General features: G+C 45.4%; 1 protein-coding gene and 1 long non-coding RNA gene across 5 annotated transcripts in view; one reads left to right on the top strand and one right to left on the bottom strand.

Annotated features, from left to right (window-relative positions):
• Nucleotides 1-4,957, bottom strand: part of TEKT2 (tektin 2) — a 37,693-nt gene extending 32,736 nt beyond the window's left edge. The window contains exon 1 of one of the 3 annotated variants that reach the window (XM_056557185.1): nucleotides 4,808-4,951. The gene's annotated coding sequence lies outside the window, so the exon portion shown is untranslated. Of the gene's footprint in view, nucleotides 1-4,807 lie in introns of all 3 variants that reach the window. The other 2 variants (XM_056557184.1, XM_056557183.1) reach the window with 2 other exon arrangements.
• Nucleotides 4,958-5,054: 97 nt separating this feature from the next.
• Nucleotides 5,055-15,358, top strand: part of LOC130356121 (uncharacterized) — a 43,038-nt gene continuing 32,734 nt past the window's right edge. For both annotated transcript variants that reach the window (XR_008888788.1, XR_008888787.1), the window contains exon 1: nucleotides 5,055-5,190. This is a non-coding gene — a long non-coding RNA (uncharacterized LOC130356121). The remainder of the gene's footprint in view (nucleotides 5,191-15,358) is intronic.

Raw genomic sequence — 15,358 nt, forward strand, 5'->3', positions numbered from 1 at the left:
AGCCGAAGGCTGTCCGGGCAGGATGGAAGTTGTAGTTTTGCAAAAGTAGCAGAGGCAGTTGCTACGTTAATGTAGTATACGGCCACCTGTATAGATGGCTGGATACGGTGATCACAAGGCCACTTACCCACCTCCGTTCCTGCTCCGTCACTGGACTTGTAGCAACGCAGGAAGATGACGGAGCTGGAACTGGGGTGGTAAGTTAGGCTCTCCAGTTAATAACCCTTTTTTTTTGTGTTTTTCTTCTCGTTTCAGATACGTGAATGCGGAGGACTACATCGGAATCGGTGGACTACGACGATGACCTGCATTTTTTTATTTTCTTTTAATAAAATGGTTAACGAGGGCTGTGGGGGAGTGTTTTTCCTAATAAAAATGTTTTAACTTGTGTGTGTTTTTTTTTTATTACTTTACAGGCTTAGTAGTGGAAGCTGTCTTGTAGATGGAGTCCATTACTAAGTCGGGGCTTAGCGTTAGCCCCCCAAAAACAGCTAGCGATAACCCCCAATTATTACCCCGGTACGCCCCGCCACAGGGGTACCAGGAAGAGCCGATACCAACAGGCCTAGAGCGCCAAATATGGCGCTCTTGGGCCTATGCGGTAACAGGCTGGCATTATTTAGGCTGGGGAGGGCCAGTAACAATGGTCCTCGCCCACCCTGGTAACATCAGGCTGTTGCTGTTTGGTTGGTATTTGGCTGAAAATGAAAATACGGGGAACCACCCACACACTTTTTTTTTACCAAAAAAAAAGAAAAAGTGTGTGGGTGGTTCCCCGTATTTTCATTTTCAGCCAAATACCAACCAAACAGCAACAGCCTGATGTTACCAGGGTGGGTGAGGACCATTGTTACTGGCCCTCCCCAGCCTAAATAACACCAGCCTGTTACCGCATAGCCCCAAGAGCGCCATATTTGGCGCTCTAGGCCTGTTGGTATCAGCTCTTCCTGGTACCCCTGTGGCGGGGGGTACCGGGGTAATAATTGGGGGTTATCGCTAGCTGTTTTTGGGGCTAACGCTAAGCCCCGACTTAGTAATGGACTCTGTCTACAAGACAGCTTCCACTACTAAGCCTGTAAAGTAATTTTAAAAAACACACACAAGTTAAAAAAAATTTATTAGGAAAAACACTCCCCCACAGCCCTCGTTAACCATTTTATTAAAGGAAAATAAAAAAATGCAGGTCATCATCGTAGTCCACCGATTCCAATGTAGTCCTCCGCATTCACGTATCTGAAACGAGAAGAAAAACACAAAAAAAAATGGGTTATTAACTGGAGAGCCTAACTTACCACCCCTTTTCCAGCTCCGTCATCTTCCTGCGTTGCTACAAGTCCAGTGACAGAGCAGGAACGGAGGTGGGTAAGTGGCCTTGTGATCACCGTATCCAGCCATCTATACAGGTGGCCGTATACTACATTAACGTAGCAGAGCGCAACTGATTCTGCTACTTTTGCAAAACTACAACTTCCATCCTGCCCGGACAGCCTTTGGCTGTCTGGGCATGCTGGGAGTTGTAGCCCCTTCACTTTATGACTAAGCTAAGCTACACCCCACGCTAAACTCTCTAAACTACACTTCATCTGCCTGTAAAACTAAGTTAGCTACACTACACCCGTGTACAACTACGCCAACTATGCTAGAACTGGACTAACACTACACTACGCTAACTACTCCGAGACTACGCTGCGCTCATTACTCTAAGACTACGCTAACAATACGCTACGCTAAATACGCTAAAACTGTGCTAACGCTACACTAAATACATTAAAACTGCCCTAGAACTAAGCTACTCTAAATGCGCTAAAACTGCGCTTACATTACGCTATATACACTAAAACTGCGCTAACACGAAGCTACTCTACGCTAAAACTGCACTAACACTACACTACGCTAAATACACTAAAACTGCGCTAACACTAAGCTACGCTAAATACACTAAAACTGTGCTAACACTAAGCTACGCTAAATACACTAAAACTGCGCTACCACTAAGCTACACTACAACTGCGCTAACACTACGCTATGCTAAATACGCTACAACTGCGCTAACACTATGCTACACTAAAAACTGTAAAACTGCGCTAACACTAAACTAAAGCTACGCTAAAATTGAGCTAATACTACGCTAACTACGTTAAAATCGCGCTAACACTACGCTAGCTACTTTATACCTGTGTAAAACTACAACTCCCAGCATGCCTGGGCAGCCTTTAGCTGTCTGGGCATGCTGGGAGTTGTGGTCCCTTCACTGCACTACAACTCCCAGCATACCCGGGCAGCCTTCAGCTGTGTGGGCATGCTGGGAGTTGTGGTCCCTTCGCTGTCTAATCTAAGCTAAACTACAACTCCCAGCATGTCTGGGCAGCCTTTAGCTGTCTGGTCATGCTGGGAGTTGTAGTCCTAAACTACAACTCCCAGCTTGGCTGGGCAGCCTTAAGTTGTCTGGGCATGCTGGGAGTTGTAGTCCCTTCGCTGTCTAATCTAAGCTAAACTACAACTCCTAGCATGCCTGGGCAGCCTTTAGCTGTCCAGGCATGCTGGGAGTTGTAGTCCTTTTGCTGTCTAATTTAAGCTAAACTACAACTCCCAGGATGCCTGGGCAGCCTTTAGCTGTATGGGCATGCTGGGAGTTGTAGTCCTAAACTACAACTCCCAGGATGCCTGGGCAGCCATTAGCTGTCTGGGCATGCTGTGAGTTGTTGTCCTAAACTACAACTCCCATGCTGGGAGTTGTGGTGCATAAACTATGCTTAATTACAACCTACACTAATCTATCTACCTACGCTATTTGCGTAGTGCTGCGCATGCGCAGTGCTACTTTAGCTGCACATGCATGCGCAGCACTACTTTAGCTGCACCCGCTGCTCTACTTCCTGTTCCCCGTTCCCTGAGAGTTAACAGGGGACGGGGAGTAGAGCAGCTGGCAGGGAGGCAAGCGGTTGTCAGCGCTATCGGGCATAGGGATCCCGATAGCGGTGGCGAACGAGCGCGCTGGAGGGAGGCAGTAAAACAGTAAAAGTATTAGCTTCTGTGTTCCGATTACGAATCGGGCCACAGAGGCTATGAGAGCTCCGTGCAGCTTCAGGCTATCACAGGGAGAGATCCTCTCCCTGTGGTAGCCCAAGTGAGACTACCGTGAGCTGTGATGTGTGAGTATTAAATATGTCACGTGACACTCGCATACCCCCCTTCCCCCCCAAGCCCCCGCAGTAACCAATGGTTGGGGGGTGGTGTGCGAGTGTCAGCCTATAGATTGTAATGGCGGCGGAGCGCTCGAGCAGGGAAAACTGCTGAGTCACTCCATTACATTCCAAGGCAAATTGCAATCCACGGCACTGCACCGGACAGTGCTATCGAGATGATACGTCACGCCATGCCCCCTCGAGTTGCACGGAGATTGCGGGATCCCAGCGGCGGGACCCCTGCGATCAGACATAGTAGGGGGGCATCCACCCCACTAAACCACCAGGGATGGTTTAAAGCTCCCTTTATACACAGCTGTCAGCTTTGATCGCTGGCCGCAGCAATAGCTGAATGCTGGCTATTAGCGGCGGCCCCCAGCTACGGGTATCAGCTGTGGGCTGCCAGGTATAGAGCGGGCTCGAGTCAGGAGCCCGCTCCATACACCCTGAGCGGCACCATGACTAGGTCCATCATGGGTCACGAACGGGTCAAACATCTTCTCAGGGCGGCAATCTGCCGCCCCTATGAAGGTGCCAAGTGGACCAAGTGGGACCCCTTTTAGGGATGGCCCTGTTCCAACTATGCACATTATGTTGCATATTATGTTTTTGGGCATATATTACAGCTCCAATTTTTAACAAGAAAAACTGTTTACATTTGCAGACTTGTTTTGTATGGCCATTTCTTCTAAAATATAATTTAATGAGGTTGTCCAAGCAGGGGCTGCTTTTTTACTCTGTTGCCCAAGCCGCACTGAAAGTAACAAAGCATCATACTTAAAGGGGTTATCCAGGGATAGGAAAACAGTGCTATTTTTCCAAAAACAGCACCACACCCGTCCTCAGATTGTGTGTGGTATTACATCTTGGCTGTATTCACTTAGCTAAAACTGAGTTGCAACCTGTGACGCTGTTTTCTGAGGAAATCTACTCAGTTTTTTTATTCCTGGATAACCCCTTTAACCTGCCTGCTCTTCCACTGCTGACACTTTCCCAAGTGCCTGGTCTCCAGCACAGTCCTCTTTACCTCTTCTGGTGATGTTCTGTACAGATAGTAAATGCCCATCAGCATAGACAGTATAGAGATCATCCACTGAGCAGGCATTTCCTTGCATGGAACAAGAGTACCACAGCAGGAGCAGCAGAGGAGTGCGCCCAGATAAGTATGATGCTTTGTTATTTTCAATACAGCTTGGGCGACATAGCAAAAAATCAACCCCTGTCCAACCCCTTTCTGCCCCAGGACAGGAGTGAGGAACAGGACTCATGCACAGAACTTTGTTAAGCGTGGTACGGTTACCTAGGCAACTGTAGTGTGGCCTGCAATTCCCCAAACTAATGTGAAAGCTCCCACAGCCTGAAGGTTGTCCCCACACTGAGCCCCTAAGAAATCCCCTAATAATGATCATTATCGGGCCTGAAGTCTTCCTGCGCTTCTGTCAGTCATCCCCAATGAGGGACACCACAGGGAGCAATAGACTGTATGAAGCACAGCCATAGTAACTACAGGACCCAGAGAGTACAAAGCACATAGATAAAGCAGGGCAAAATAATACAAACATATATATACAAAAATAAATGTCTGGATAAGCCCTTGAAGCCACAGCAATGTCGGTCCTCACCCTACTTTTGCAGAGTTCACAGCCCGGCACCCGTTCCGTGACAGCCTACGACTATAGTGAGGGCTGATCTCTGCCGAGTCTCCAGGAGCCGTATCCAGGGGAACGGAAAGCAGCCAATCCCGGTTCATGACTTAGTTTACAGTTCGTTCCCTAGTAACGGCACGTGACCTAATCGCGCACTCCAGGGATTCCTGTCAGCTCTGCGCTCCAAAACTATAGACGAACACAAGACGTGGCTGCAATGAGAGAAGAAAGCTGAGAGCTCTGGAATAGGCGGGAGAACGGGTCGCTGCGTTCATTCACCAGAGAGCGGGAATGTGGTGGTTATATATCACCTTATAAAACTGAGAAAAGTCACCTGCGGAGAGGGGATACGTTTTTCTGTACGTCTTCTAGGGATGGGACTTCTTTAAGGGTCTATTCACACATTCACACGTACAGTATTCTGTGCAGATTTGATGCGCAGGAGTTTTTGCTGCAGATTTCAATGTAAACTGAATGACTGAACACAACTTCAAATCTGCGCATCAAATCTGTGCAGAATACTGTACGTGTGAATAGACCCTATGGGTGTAAACTATAAACGTTAAACTTATTTACACGCGGAGTGTACCCGTATGCCCCCGTTCCTGAGTTCTTAAGGACTGAGGGCGTACAGGTACACCCTCCGGTCCCTGCTGCTCGCCGGTCGGGGACCAGACCAGGATGCCTGCTGAGATCGTTCAGCAGGCATCCTGGTATATCGGCCAGGGGGGGCTTGATGTCCCCCCATATCAGCGGTAAATACTAACCGTCAATTGCTGTGATTCTGTTCCCCGCCGTTTGCCGGGTGGGGATCGGAGCCAGATGCCTGCTGAAATCATTCAGCAAGCATCCCAGCACAGTGCCAAGGGGGATCCTGAGGATTGCCCATATCGGCAATTGCCGCAGATCGGCGGTAAATACTAACTGGCAATTCTGGCTCCGTGTGACCCCATGACCCGGATAAGGATGATAATCAGTGGTGTAATATACACCAACAATCATCATCCATACTGTACTGAAAGGTGGAAGTGTTGCTACCCCCCAGTACAGCTGTCATTGGGCAACCGTAGTGACTTCACAAATCACAGCAGTATGGGGTGGTGGGTGAAGCACGTTGCTCCGTTCTGCCCACCATTCTTCAGTGATCTAGTGTGCAGGACGGAGCCCCGTGCTGCCATCTACCCCCTGCAGGTCCATAGCACCTTTAGCTGCGTGACCCTGGCCCTACAGGGTCGCTGCGGTCGGACCGCAGCTTTTTTTTTTTTTGGGGGGGGGGGGGGGCATAGACCTTTTTTTTTTTTTTTGCTAAATGTGTGGCCGGGCCCTCTTAGCTATAAAAGAGCGGTCTGCCACCATTAGCTAAAGCCCACCCGCCGCTGATCAGTCCTGTAGTACTGATCAGCGTTTTTTGGGGTGAAGGCACTTTTATGGGAATTAAAGCGTCTTTTATTATTTTATTTTTTGCACCTATAGGCGGTCCATGCCACCAGTAGCAGGCCTGGGCTGTGTGGACAGACTGTACCTCTGTGTGCGGTCTGCCCCACCGCTGTCAGTGATCTATCACTGATCAGTGTTTTTTTTGGGTTCAGGCGGGTGCTTTTTTTCGGGTTTTAATAGTTTTTATTTTGTTTTTCGTTTTTTTTTGTGGGAGTCTGTGTATGTGCCATCAGCCACTGTTCCAGGCTGAGTGGCCATACCCCCACTGACTTCTGCACACCCTGCCGCCACCAAGCGCTAATCAGTGTGCACACCACTGATTAGGTAAACACTTTTTTTTTGGTGCAAAAGTTTCTTTTTTTTTTTAGTCTAGTTTTTCATATAATTTTGTTCTTAGGGCGGGCTAGTTAGTAGTTTAGGGCGGGTTAGGGTAGGAAGTCCCACACCACACGCAGCACACACACCAAGAAAGTTTTCCCCCTACATATATATACACTTCACCCCCCATTAGAGTAGGGAAATGGCCCACAGGGCGTTTTCAGTGGAGGAGGCATATGCCATACTTGCCTCCGACTCTGAAAGCGCCACAGAGGATGAGGAAGACCCCACCTTCCTTATTTCCTTGTCCTCATCATCTTCTGATGATGAGCCACCAAGGCAGCGAAGACACCGCCGCGTGAGGCCGCAAACCTCCTCTGCTCCAGACCCTGTGCCCCATGCTAGTATGAGTCCCCCTGGCGCTCATACTAGTCAAACACCCCAGCCAAGTTCACTGGTGCCCCGTACCGGCGAACTTGTCTGGACTGAGCCAGCGGACCACGAGCCTGTGATTCCTGAGTTTGTTAGCGACTCAGAAATCAAGATTGACAACGTCGGGTTTACTGAAATGGACTATTTCAGGTTTTTTTTCAGTGATGTCTTTTCAATCTGATGGTTGACCAGACGAACAGTTCGTCACTGCCAACCCGGGCTCATTTTTAGCTAGATCCATGGTGTCCAGTCAATGCAGCCAAAACGAGGACCTTTTGGGTGCTGCATATGGGTCTAGTTAAAAAAAAAAAAAAAAAACACTGGAGTGGGGACGTCCTGTATCAGACCCCGCTCTACATCATGCCCATGACAAATCCCCGGTTCGAGGCCATTCAAAATGTTTGCATAATGCTGATAATGCGGCATGTTCCCCCCCCCCCCCCCCTTCGCGTATTACCGCCTGTATGAAATCAGGCCGGTCATCAATCACTTCGGGGCCAAATTTTGGAAGGCCTATGTCCCTGGGCACATGTTAGTTGTTCCCAGACAGACAAAGCAGAGCATAGGATGAAAATTGCAATTTTCAAAAGCTACCCTTCATCCATTCCTGGAAAATAAATTTAGGAAACACTAATGCGTTCAAAATGTTCTTTTTACCCCTATACCCATTTCTCAGGGTGGGTACTTTCTGTAATGGTGTCACATGTGGGTGTTTCTTTTTTGTATTTTCCTCTGAATGTATGTAACCGTCAGCTACTGATATGCCATAGGCCTCACATACAAACAGACCTTCTGAGCCTTGTTGTGCGCCCGCCCAGCACATTACCCCATATGTGGATGTGTTTCCATAGTCAGGAGAAAAAGCCCTCCAAAATTTGTAACCCAATTTCTCCCATTATCCCTTGTGAAAATGTAAAAAATTGGGTAACCCCAGCATTTTAGTGTAAAAAAAATCAATTTACGGCCCACTGTTCAAAAAACCTGTGAGGTGTAAGTACTCACTGTACCCCTTGTTACCTTCCTTGAGGGGTGTAGTTTCAAAATTGGGGTCACTTGCCGTTTTTTTTAAAGATTTTATGTCAGAACCTCAACCATTGCAGTGCAAAACACCACTTTAGGCCTCAAATCTCATCGGTGCTGTCTCACTCCTAAGCCCTGTTTTGCACCTGCATAGTGCTTTACCGCCATATATGAGGTGTATCCTTATTCTGGAGAAATTGGGCTACAAATTTTGTGGAGCTTTTTTTCTCTTACTACTTGTGAAACAAAAAAAAATTTGGTTAATACCAGCAATTTAGTATTAAAAATCTAATTTTTCACTTTTACAGCCCACTGTTCAAAAAACCTGTGAGGTGTAAGTACTCACTGTAACCCTTGTTACGTTCCTGGAGGAGTGAAGTTTTCAAAATGGTGTCACATATAGGGGGCTTCTGCTGTTCTGGCATCATGGGAGGTTTGTAAATGCACAAGGCCCCCAACTTCAATTTCAGCAAAATTCTCTCTCCAAAAGTCCAATGGCGCTCCTTCTGTTCTGAGACCTGTAGTGCGCCAGCAGAGCACTTAACATCCACATATGGGGCGTTTTCTTAATCTGGAGAAATTGGGCTTCAAATTTTGGCATCCATTTTCTCCAATTGCCCCATGTGAAAATGAAAAATTTGGAGTAACACCATAATTTTAGTGTTAAAATAAAATGTATTACTTTTACAGTCCACTGCTCAAAAAACCTGTGAGCTGTAAGTACTCACTGTAAGTCTTGTTACGTTCCTGGAGGGGTGAAGTTTCCAAAATGGTGTCACATGTGGGGGGTTTCTGCTGTTATGGCTCCATGGGAGGTTTGTAAATGCACATGGCCCCTGACTTCAATTTCAGCAAAATTCTCTCTTCAAAAGTCCAATGGTGCTCCTTCTGTTCTGAGACCTGTAGTGCACCAGCAGAGCACTTAATGTCCACATATGGAGATTTTCTTAATTGGGAGAAATTGGGCCTCAAATTTTGGGGTCCATTTTCTCCTATTACCCCTTATGAAAAATAAAAATTTGGGGTAACGCCATCATTTTAGTGTTAAAAATAAAATTTTCCATTTTCATGTCCAACTTCAACGCAAAGTCGTCAAACACCTGTGAGGTTTTAAGGCTCACTATACCCCTTCTTACATTCCTTGAGGGGTGTAGTTTCCAAAATAGTATGTCATGTGGGGGTTATGTTGCTGTTCTTCCACCATGGGGGCTTCCTAAATGCCACAAGGCCCCCAAAAACCATGACAGCAAAATTCGGGAGTACCCCTTTAAAGCCAAAATGGGCTGCCACCTTATGGGTTTATTACCCATGCTTACTGTTAATGAGAAAAAAATATCATGTTGATGCATCGCTCTTGAGAGCCGTAATTTTTATTTATTTTCATACCAACAATGTTGTGTGAGGGCACATTTCTTCTGGGATGAGTTGATGTTTTTAATGGTGACATTTTAATCACTTTTTAATTTTGTTTTACAGTGGTGGCTTTAACCTTTTAAGGATGCAGGGCGTACATCAACAGCTGGGGCCTGTGTCTAATACCGGACATCACCGATTGCGTTGATGCCCGGCCTTAACCCATTAGACACCACAATCAACGTTGATTGCGGCGTCTAAAATAAAATTAAAATAAGCATTCCTGGCAACTCATTGGAGCTGATTTGGACCACCGCGGTGAAACCTCAGTGGTCCCGATCAGCTGAGAGGACAGCGGGAGGGCCCTTACTGTCCTAATCAGCTGAGAGGACAGCAGGAGGGCCCATACCTGCCTCCTCGCCATCCAATCTGTCCCTTAATGCTCCTGGCAGCCTGGAGCAGTCGAGCACAGATAACACTGATTAACCCGATAACGACCATGGACGTCTATACTCGTCCAATGGCCGTTACCGGGGTATGACGCGGGCTCCCGACTCGAGCCCGCGTCATACCGGCCAGCCCCCAGCTGATTCCTGTAGCTGGGGGCCGGCGTTAATAGCCGACATGCGGCGATCACCGCGGCCGGCTATTAACCCTTTAGATAGCCGCTGTCAACTTTGTCTAAAGGTGCCTGTATACAGTCCCTGGTGGTCCAGTGGGGTGTATCACCCCCCCCCCCCCAGCGTGATCGCGGGGGAGCGATCCACTATTGAGGTAGCCTGAGGGCTTACCTCTCCTGCTGCGGCGGCTCCGGCTCTCTGAATGATAAAGCCTGGCAGGGCCAGGCTTTATCAATTGAGCGCAGAGCACGCAGATCATTGTGGTTTTATGAAACCACAATGATCTGTATGAGGAATCTAATGATTCCTCCTAAAAGTCCCCTAAGGGGACTAAAAGTGTAAAAAAAAGTAAAAAAAAAGTTTAAAAACACACACATTAACCCCTTCCTTATTAAAAGTTTAAATCACCCCCCTTTTCCCAAATTCCATATTAAAAATATGTAACCATAATAAAAATAAACATATGTGGTATCGCCGCGTGCGTAAATGTCTGAACTATAAAAATATATCATTAATTAAACCGCACGGTCAATGGCGTACATGCAAAAAAATTCCAAAGTCCAAAATAGCGTATTTTTGGTCACTTCTCATACCATAAAAAAAGGAATAAAAAGCGATCAAGAAGTCCAATCAAAATAAAAATGGTACCGATTAAAACTTCATGGCGCAAAAAATTAGCCCTCAAACCACCCTGTACGTGGAAAAATAAAAAAGTTATAGGGGTCAGAAAAGGACAACTTTAAATGTATAAATTTTCCTGCATGTAGTTATGATTTTTTTCCAGAAGTACGACAAAATCAAACCTATATAAGTAGGGTGTCATTTTAATCGTATGGACCTACAGAATAAAGATAAAGTGTCATTTTTACCGAAAAATGTACTGCCTAGAAACAGAAGCCCCCAAAATTTACAAAATGGTGTTTTTTCTTCAATTTTGTCGCACAATGATTTTTTTTCCGTTTCGCCATAAATGTTTGTGTAAAATGACTGATTTCATTCCAAAGTAGAATTGGGGGCGCAAAAAATAAGCCCTCATATGGATTTTTAGGTGCAAAATTGAAAGGGTTATGATTTTTAAAAGGTAAGGAGGAAAAAACGAAAGTGTAAAAACAGAAAAATGCTTGGTCCTTAAGGGGTTAATGCTATGCTATGGCATAGCATTGAACAGTGTATACAATTAAAGGATTGTGTTTTTGTCTCCTATGGCGACTAAAAGAAGGTGTAGAAATAGAAAAAAAAATTATAAATGTGAATTAACCCCTTCCATACTAAAGGTTTGAATCACCCCCTTTTCCTCTCTGCTCTCTGCTTATAAGGAAAATGGATATTCCAAATAAATTATATATTGATTCACATATACAATATGTCTACTTTATGTTTGCATCATAAAGTTGACATGTTTTTACTGTTGGAAGACATCAGAGGGCTTCAAAGTTCAGCAGCATTTTCCAATTTTTCACATAATTTTCTAAATTTTTCAGGGACCAGTTCAGTTTTGAAGTGGATTTTAAGGGCCTTCTTATTAGAAATACCCCATAAATGGCCCCATTATAAAAACTGCACCAACTGCAAGTATTCAAAATGACATTCAAAAGGTTTGTTAACCCTTTAGGTGTTTCACAGGAATAGCAGCAATTTGAAAGAGAAAATTCAAAATCTTGATTTTTTACACTGGCATGTTCTTGTAGACCCAGTTTTTGAATTTTTACAAGGGGTAAAACGAGAGAAATCTTCCTAAAATTTGTAACCAAATTTCTCTCAAGTAAGGAAATACCTCATATGTGTATGTCAAGTGCTCTGTGGGTGCACTTCAAGGCTCAGAAGGGAAGGAGCAACAGTGGGATTTTGGAGAGTGAGTTTTTCTGAAATGGTTTTTGGGGGGCATGTCACATTTAAGAAGCCCCTATGGTGCCAGACTAGCAAAAAAAAAAAAAAAAACACATGGCATACTATTTTGGAAACTACACCCCTCAAGGAATGTAACAAGGGGTCCAGTGAGCCTTAAAACTCCACAGGTGTTTGACGACTTTTCGTTAAAGTTGTATGTGTAAAAAAATGTTTTCACTGAATTGCTAGTTTTCCCCCAAATTTAACATTTTTACAATGGGTAATAGGAGAAAATTACCCCCAAAATTTGTAACCCCATCTCTTCTGAGTATGGTAATACCCCAAGTGTGGACATCAAGTGCTCTGCTGGCGCACTACAATGCTCAGAAGAGAAGGAGTCACATTTGGCTTTTGGAAAGCAAATTTTGCTGAAATGGTTTTTGGGGGGCATGTCGCATTTAGGAAGCCCCTATGGTGCCAGAACAGCAAAAAAAAAAAAACAACACATGGCATACTATTTTGGAAACTACACCCCTCAAGGAATGTAACAAGGGATACAGTGAGCCTTAAAATCCCACAGGTGTTTGACGACTTTTCGTTAAAGTTGAATGTGTAAATTCTTTTTTTTTCACTAAAATGCTAGTTTTCCCCCAAATTTTTACAAGGGGTAATAGGAGAAAATGCCCCCCAAAATTTGTAACCCCATCTCTTCTGAGTATGGTAATACTCCATGTGTGGACGTCAAGTGCTCTGCTGGCGCACTACAATGCTCAGAAGAGAAGTCACATTTGGCTTTTGGAAAGCAAATTTGGCTGAAATGGTATTTGGGGGGGCATGTCGCATTTAGGAAGCCCCTATGGTGCCAGAACAGCAAAAAAAAAAAAAACACATGGCATACTATTTTGGAAACTACACTACAGTGAGCCTTAACACCTCACAGGTGTTTGACGACTTTTTTATAGTTGGATGTGTAAATGAAAGAAAACAAAATTTTTCACTAAAATGCTGGTTTTTACCCAAATTTTACATTTTTACAAGGGGTAATAGGAGAAAATTACCCCCAAAATTTGTAACCCCGTTTCTTCTGAGTATGGAAATACCCCATATGTGGATGTAAAGTGCTCTGCGGGCGAGTTACAATGCTCAGAAGAGAAGAGATTGAACATTTGGAGAGAGAATTCTATTGGAATAGAAGTCGGGGGCCATGTGTGTTTACAAAGCCCCGTGGTGCCAGAACAGTGGACCCCCCCCCCCCACATGTGACCCCATTTTGGAAACTACACCCCTCACAGAATTTAATAAGGGGTGCAGTGAGCATTTACACCCCAATGGCGTTTGACAGATCTTTGGAACAGCGGGCTGTGCAAATGAAAAATTAAAATTTTCATTTTCATGCACCACTGTTCCAAAAATCTGTCAGACACATGTGGGGTGTAAAGGCTCACTGTACCCCTTATTAAATTCTGTGAGGGGTGTATTTTCCAAAATGGGGTCACATGTGGGGGAGGTTCCTTGTTCTGGCACTATGGGGGCTTTGTAAACACACATGGCCTTCAATTTCGGACACATTCTCTCTCCAAAATCCCAATGGCACTCCTTCTCTTCTGAGCATTGTAATGCACCCGAAGAGCACTTTACATAGACATATGGGGTATGCTCTTACTCAGAAGAAATGGGGTTACAAATTTTGGGGGGGTTATTTCCTATTCTCCCTTGTGAAAATGAAAAATTTAGGGTAACACCAGCATTTTAGTGAAAACATTTTTCATTTTCACATCCAATTTTAACGAAAATTCGTCAAACACCTGTGGGGTGTTAAGGCTCACTATACCCCTTGTTACATTCCGTGAGGGGTGTAGTTTCCAAAATGGGGTCACATGTGGGTATTTATTGATTTGCGTTTATGTCAGAACCGCTGTAAAATCAGCAACCCCTGTGCAAATCACCAATTTAGGCCTCAAATGTACATAGTGCGCTCTCACTCCTGAGCCTTGTTGTGCATCCGCAGATCACTTTACACCCACATACGGGGTATTTCCGTACTCTGGAGAAATTGTGTTACAAATTTACTGCTTGTGAAAATTAAAAGTATGGGGCAACACCAGCATGTTATTGTAAAAAATTAAATTTTTTTACACTAACATGCTGGTGTAGACCCCAACTTTACCTTTTCATAAGGGGTAAAAGGAGAAAAAGACCCCCAAAATTTGTAACACAATTTCTCCCGAGTACGTAAATACCCCATATGTATTCCATGAAATACGACAGGGCTCCAAAGCGAGAGAGCGCCATGTGCATTTGAGGCCTATTTTGGGGATTTGCATCCGCCACCAAAATACCCTATGGCAGTGTTTCCCAAATAGGGTGTCTCCAGCTGTTGCAAAACTCCTAGCATGCCTTGACAGTCAGTGGCTGTCCGGCAATACTGGGAGTTGTTGTTTTTCAACAGCTGGAGGCTCCGTTTTGGAAACAGTGCCATAAAAGACTTTATTTTTTATTTTTTTTATTGGGGGGGGGGGGGACAACTGTGTAGGGGTATATGTAGTGTTTTACTTTTTATTTTTGTGTAGTGTAGTGTTTTTAGGGTACAATCACACAGGCGGGTTTACAGTGAGCTTCTCGCTGGGAGTTTGAGCTGTGGCGGAAAATTTGCCGCATCTCAAACTTGCAGCAGAAAACTCACTGTAAACCCGCCCGTACCCTGTACATTCACAATGGGGGGGGGGGGCAAACCTCCAGCTGTTGCAAAACTACAACTCACAGCATGCACTGACAGACCACTGACAGACATGCTGGGAGTTGTAGTTGTGCAACAGCTGGAGGCACATTGGTTGCGCAACACTGAGAGTGTGTTACTTAACTCAGTGTTTTGCAACTAGTGTGCCTCCAGCTGTTGCAATACTAGAAGTCCCAGCATGTACAGTCTCTCAGTGCAAGCTGGAAGTTGTATTTTTGACACAGATGGAGGCACACTGGTTGCGAAACACTGAGTTAGGACACAAACTCTGTTTCACAACCAATGTGTTTCCAGCTGTTGCATAACTGCAACACTCAGCATGCATTGAGAGTCAAAGGGCATGCTGAGAGTTGTAGTTTTGCAACAACTGGAGGCACACTGCTACAATTCCCAGCATGCCGTTTGGTAGTCTGTGCATGCTGGGAGTTGTAGTTATGCAACAGCTGGATGCACACTTCTTCATAGAAAAAATGTGCCTCCTGCTGTTGCCTAACTACAACTCCCAGCATGCACAGACTACCAAAGGGCATGCTGGGAGTTGTAGTTGGAACTCCAGCTGTTGCAAAACTACAACTCCCAGCATGCCCTTTGGCTGTGCATGCTGAGAGATTTTGCTAAGCAACATCAGGAGGTGAACAGGCCTCACCTCCTGCTGTATCCTGCCACCTGCACCGCCGGGACCATTGCCGCTGCTGCCACCGAGACCGCTGCCACCACTCTTTAGGGGACCCCCGCCGGACCAGGGAAAGGTAGGAGACCAACGCCTTTAAAGGGGTACTCCGC

Source organism: Hyla sarda, chromosome 2, assembly GCF_029499605.1.
Source record: "Hyla sarda isolate aHylSar1 chromosome 2, aHylSar1.hap1, whole genome shotgun sequence".
NCBI lineage: Eukaryota > Metazoa > Chordata > Amphibia > Anura > Hylidae > Hyla > Hyla sarda.